The sequence below is a fragment of the Muntiacus reevesi genome, chromosome 5, assembly GCF_963930625.1.
Source record: "Muntiacus reevesi chromosome 5, mMunRee1.1, whole genome shotgun sequence".
Classification (NCBI taxonomy): domain Eukaryota; kingdom Metazoa; phylum Chordata; class Mammalia; order Artiodactyla; family Cervidae; genus Muntiacus; species Muntiacus reevesi.
Genome location: NC_089253.1, coordinates 47,083,615 through 47,089,015, shown reverse-complemented (window position 1 = coordinate 47,089,015; position 5,401 = coordinate 47,083,615). Strand labels below are relative to the sequence as shown.

The 5,401-nt window shown below is 66.5% G+C and overlaps 1 long non-coding RNA gene across 1 annotated transcript; it reads right to left on the bottom strand.

Annotated features, from left to right (window-relative positions):
• Positions 1–1,201: 1,201 nt before the first annotated feature.
• On the bottom strand, positions 1,202–3,722 carry LOC136169853 (uncharacterized). Its single transcript, XR_010663447.1, has 5 exons — positions 2,455–3,722; positions 2,244–2,366; positions 2,051–2,164; positions 1,846–1,974; positions 1,202–1,770 (listed from the first exon to the last, which is right to left on the bottom strand). It is a non-coding gene; the product is annotated as an uncharacterized lncRNA (long non-coding RNA).
• Positions 3,723–5,401: the final 1,679 nt, after the last annotated feature.

The following is a 5,401-nucleotide window of genomic DNA, read 5'->3' as shown; positions in this document are numbered from 1 at the left end:
CCAGAGAGGCCAGATACAGAGCCCGTGGGGAGTGTGTGGGGGGTGGGGGCGACTCTTGGGGCTGGAGCCAGGGCAGCCAAGGGCCGGCCGCCTGGACGCTGGGAAAGGCACGAGCTGGGGGTCTCCCAGGCCTCTGCTATCTCCTCTCGGTCAGTCGGCCCGCAAGGCATTTCCTGACTGCCCTGAGCACGGGAAGGGGCCAAGGACCCAGCCCTCCTTCCAAGGGTTCCCAGCGTCGCGCCTGGCGCCCAGGAGCTGGGAGGCCTGGGGTGGGGGTGGGGGCTCAGAGGCAGGGGCGGCTCTGGCCAGCTGCTGCCTCGTACCCGGACAGGGGCCCCAAACGCAGGCGGGGGCTGCCCGTGAACCCCAGGCGCACCCCAAGGCCAGACGCCAGCAGGACGCGGCCCCGGGGAAGGCTGTCTCTGTATGCCCCCCTTTCCCGCAGCCTCACCCCCTCCTACTGCTCCCCACTGTTGCCCGCCTGATGAGCGCTCAGCCCCCAGCCCCGTTCTGCCCCCCACTGCAGCCAAGCAGATTCCACGGACCTCCTGCCTGTAGCCCCCCTCAGCGCCCCCTCCCCGCTCAGCACAGCAGAGGATGGGGAGAGGGGGCCTCTGTGCCCCAGCCCAGCACTCTGGGCCTGCAGTGCTGGGGATGAGAGGGGGCGGTGGGCTTCCTGGAGGCGTGGCCCGCCTCCTGCCAGCTCTGCGGCTTGCCTGATCCCACGTCAAGCCCACTCTCCTGGACGATTCTAGAAAGCAGCTTCTTAGATTCAGGACTTGGGGGTCTGACTGGCGGCTCATGGTGGCCTGGGTATCGTGGGTGGGAGGGGCTCTCTCAGGGCTGACGGCCCCTTTGTTCCCCCTGCAGGGTCCCCGGGTCCTCCTGCCCCTCACCCAGTCCCCACGTGTTGCTTGCCGCAGTCCCTGAAGTCCCGGCCCCCTCGGCCGCCTCTCCCACAGGACCCCCCCCCGTGTCACAAGCCCGTTCATGGCCCACCCCTCCCCGGCCCGTTCATGGCCCACCCCTCGGGTCCACAGGCCCCCCTGTGTTCCCGCCCCAGGCTGTCCCCCTCCCCTCCCGTGTGTCCCCACCCATGTGTCTGGCCCCTTGCGGCCCGCGTGCCTTCTCATGTCCCCTGGCCCCATTTCCCCCCCAGCCCCCTCCCCGTTCATCCCAAATGCAAGACTCCTGAGACAAATTCCTGTAACTGAGTTTATTGATGAATCCAGGGCTTCTGGGGAGGCCCTGGCAGGGAGGGACATGAGCGAGATGGACACACAGTGAAATGCTTGGTGTGCTCCTGATGTTCGGAGCCTCCAGACTAGGTGTGGGAGGGCGGGGCCCCTCGCACTCGGGCCCCTCAGTCGGGCCCCCTCCCAGTCACCCCCAAGGGTGGGCGGGGTGCTGGGTGGGGGGCACGGGCCGAGGAGGCCTACACATTCAGCAGTGGGCACACACACACGCTTACACACGCTCAGAGACCAGGGCTGGCTCCAGAACCCCAACCAGTGCAAACGACTTTTAGTGCAAATTAATTCAAGAGGGACGAGGGGAACGGGGCTCTGAACGCTCTGAGTCTCCTGAGCAAAGGACAGCAAAGATCAGAAAATAGAGACAGAAAAGGAGGAAAAGGAGGGAGGGAGGCTGTTGGTGGTCTTGGGGCTGTGGCAGGGGTTGGCCGCAGAGATGGAGTCGCCGGGCCAGGGTGGGTGTCGCCGCGGGGGCTGCTCTTCCGGTGGTGTGGGTCGTCCGTTCCTTTAGATCAACCTGCGAACAGAGACGAGGCGTGAGGTGGGGTCTGGCAGGACAGGCTGGGCAGAGGGGGCTTTGAGAGGCAAGTACCTTCCAGAGCTGGTTCCTGAGTTAAGGTGTATAGTGGTTCCAAAATGCAGCATATTCTCGAGTCAGAGCTAGAAAGACTTGAAGAAGTCCGTGTTCCAAGTCCCAGGCATGATCTGGGTAGCACCATTTCTGCGGGGATGGGAGAGTGTGAGTGCCCGCCCCTGGGGCCCGAGCCGCCCCCCCGCGTGTGGCAGGGACCTCTCACCTTGTCATCTGGAGGGTTCTGGGGGTCTGAAGAGCAGCAGTACTGTGTTTGCTCCTTCAGGAGACTAAAAGAACAGAGATTTTCCGACTCCTCGCGGGGCCAGCTGACAGTATTCTACAGGAGAGAGGCGCGCGTGAGGCCGCGTGCGGGTCGGAGGGCCCGGGCTGGGGGCACAGCCCGCGTCTGCGCTCACCTGGTAGGCTGGACGGTCCCACCTACTCTCTCCATCACGCCGGACCACATCATATCACTCTGCGCACGTCCTGGCCGCCCGGCCTCCGTGACTGGCAGGCACGACCACCCCACTAAGACGTGGCTGTGGGCAGGGAGAGAGAGAGGGGGGCGCTGACTGGGTGGGCAGAGGCAGCCGAGGGCATCAGGAGGGCAGCGGGCTGGACACTCACCATCGTCTCTGGTCCGAGCTCAGAGGCACCGATCCCGCTCCGTCATCGCCCGCAGAAGCCCGCCTTGGCCACGAGCTCGAAGTCCAGTGCCCCTCCCACCAGCTCGGTGCCCGGCTCCGGCCCCTTGCCCCTGCCTGCGCCCGACCTCCCTCCCCCCCGAGAATGCACACTCACGCCGCCCCCCCCGCCCCGCCTAGCCTGGTCCCGCCCATGTCCTTGGCTCCCCTGGGTGCTGTCCTGTCTCTCCTGCCCGTCCCAGGGGCCCGCGGTTCGCGGCAAGTGTCCCCAGTGTCCCTAAGTGCACTGGGGCCCTCCCGCGTGGCCCCCAGGCCGCAGTGCCGCGTGGGGCTAGCGTCCGCGGGCTGGGCCCGCGCAGCCTCCCTGCTGCGGGTATCTCTCCGGGCCTGTCCCTGCGGCCACCGCCCCCCAGGTGACATCCCGCCGCGGTTGCCCGCGCACTGCGCTGCCTTCTCTCTCTCTCCAGCCCTCGAGGCTCCGGCTCAGGCCTGAGAACGCCTGGCCGGAGCCGCTCCTGTAACCTGCTCCTAAATGAATTGCAGTGGGTGAAGTGGCGGCTGGGAACCCCTCTGTCCTGAGTCCCCGCCCTGTCCTGCTCACCCCGGGACCTGGGTGCCCCCTACATGTGCTGGCAGCCCTGCCTCCTGAGCTCCCGCCGGACTCTCTGGAAATGCCCTTGCCACCTGGGGCGGCCTGCGGCCCCCCAGCCCGCTCTGTCTCAGCTCCCCCTGAGACGGTATCACCTGTGCTGCCTGACCAGCCTGCGTCTTGCTGCTCTGCCGGGAGGTCAGCCTCTCCGCCTCGCTGGCCCTCGCTCTCCAAAACCTCCTTCTGCAGGAGGCCAGGAGAGCAAGACCCAGGGAGGAGAAGGGGACTCACCTGGCCGGCAGAGCGCTGTCTTCCCCTGCCCACGGCTGCCAGCGACACTTCCACGGCCCCGGCTCCCGGGCGAGCCTCTCTGCAGCTCCCCTGTCCACCAGCCGCCACGACCTGAAACCAAAATTGACCGGGATGAATGCCTGGCTCCCCCCTCTTCTCCTCCACGCAGCTAGCTTGGGTCTTTTACCCTCCCACGCAGATGTTGCCCGGCCTGCGGGGCGCCCGGGAGCAAAAAATGATCCCCAAAAGGCTCCCGAGCACCCCGCGGCCCTCCCCAAGCCAGCCCCTTCACAAGTCCGCTCCTGCCAGGCTCCAGATGTCCAAGGTGATCCTTGGCCCACCCCACGCAAACTTCCCTGCACCCCACTTCCCCATATTCCCCCGGTTACCCCTCCGCTCCCCCGCTTCCCCAGTTTCCCCCGTGCCCCCCCATCCCTCCCACCACCCCCCTCCCACACCCTGCTCCTCGGGCCCTAGCCCGGGCTTTTTCTAACTGGAGGCGGCCCCGCCCAGCATCCCCGCCCCCGCCCGACCAGCCAATCAGCACGGGGACCGTGTGGGGGCCCCCGCGAGGCCCGCCCCCACCCGGGACGGTCCAGCGCACGTACCTCACCCGTCCTGGAATTCTCCAAAGAGGGCCATCCCCGCACCCCTCCTTTGGCATCCGGTGGGGAGGCTCTGGCATTGTTCCCGAGCGCCCCCCCCCCACACCGTGTCCTGCAGGCGGCTGCCGCCCAGCCCCCAGGGGCACGCGCTGCCCCCGGACAGAGATCTGAGCGGGAGCCGCCAGATGCCCCGTGGGACTTCAGAGTCGCCTCCTTCTGCCGCTGTGGCTGAGACCACACCGTGGTTCCAGAGCCCGCGGTGTGGGGGTGCGGGGTGCGGGCCTCGGGGCTCAGGGCGGCCAAGGGAAGTTCTCCGGGTCTCGCGGGCTGGCGGGGGCCGACTCTCCCGCCTGAGGGCCATCTGGCCAATGGAGCCTGCTGTGAGCACTGCACCCTGAGTGAGGCAGGGTCTCCAGCGTGGCCGGGGAGCCCCGTCCCGTCGCCCCCACGGTCGGTCCCACGTCAGGGCCAGGCGTGCCTCTGTCCTCTGCGCTCGCAGGCGCGCCGGGGCGGTGAGCCTGACAGCCTCCCCGCCCGCTGCAGCCGCAGCTCACATCCAGAGTCCAGACAAAGAACAGAGCCTTGAGCCCCCAGCCACCCCATCCCTGGGGCTACCACCTAGGCCTCATGGGGGTCTTTGGGAACCAGCAGTCTGGAGGGTTTGGCCACCACGTCTACGGTGATGGGGCCATGAGGTGGGGGGCATGCCCCAGCAAGGGACCCAGAGCTCTTCAGGTCTGAGTGCACCTCAGTTAGGGCCTTGGGATGACCCTGCTCTCCTGGACATGCCTGATGGCCAGCCTTTGCTATGGATGAACCCCCAGATTTACATGGGAAAACTCTATCCTTCACTTTGGGTGAGCCCACAGAGTGACATGGGAAAGTTCCAGCTTTGACCGTGGGTGGACCCCCAGATTTGTGTGGGAAAACTCCAACCATGGCTGTTGGTGAACCCCCAGATTTACATGGGAAAACTCTAGCCTTGACCATGGGTGAACCCCCAGATTTCTGTGGGAAAACTCTAGCTTTGACCATGGGTGAACCCCCAGATCTCTGTGGAAAAATCCCAGCCTTGGACATGGGTGAACCGTCAGATTTATGTGAGAAAACCCTAGACTTTGCCGTGGGCAGACTCCCACATTTGGCCGTAATCATTCCTCAGGCACAGCGGCCGCGGGCGGTGACTTTCGCCCTTGCACTGCCGCCTCGCGGCCGCGTCTGTCTCCACACCTACAACCACTCAGACCTATTTGGGGGGCGACCAGCCAGGGAGTGGCCCTTGGTGCAGCGGGGAGGACCCCGGGATCCTCTGCCTTGGGCGGGCAGTGCCCGGGGCCCTGTGCCCCCAGGGGTCTGGTGCAGGAGGGGTCGCTCTGGAGCTAGGGCTGTGCGTCACCCAGGCTCCCCTTCAGATCCCTGTCACCCCCAGACAAGACCTTTTACTC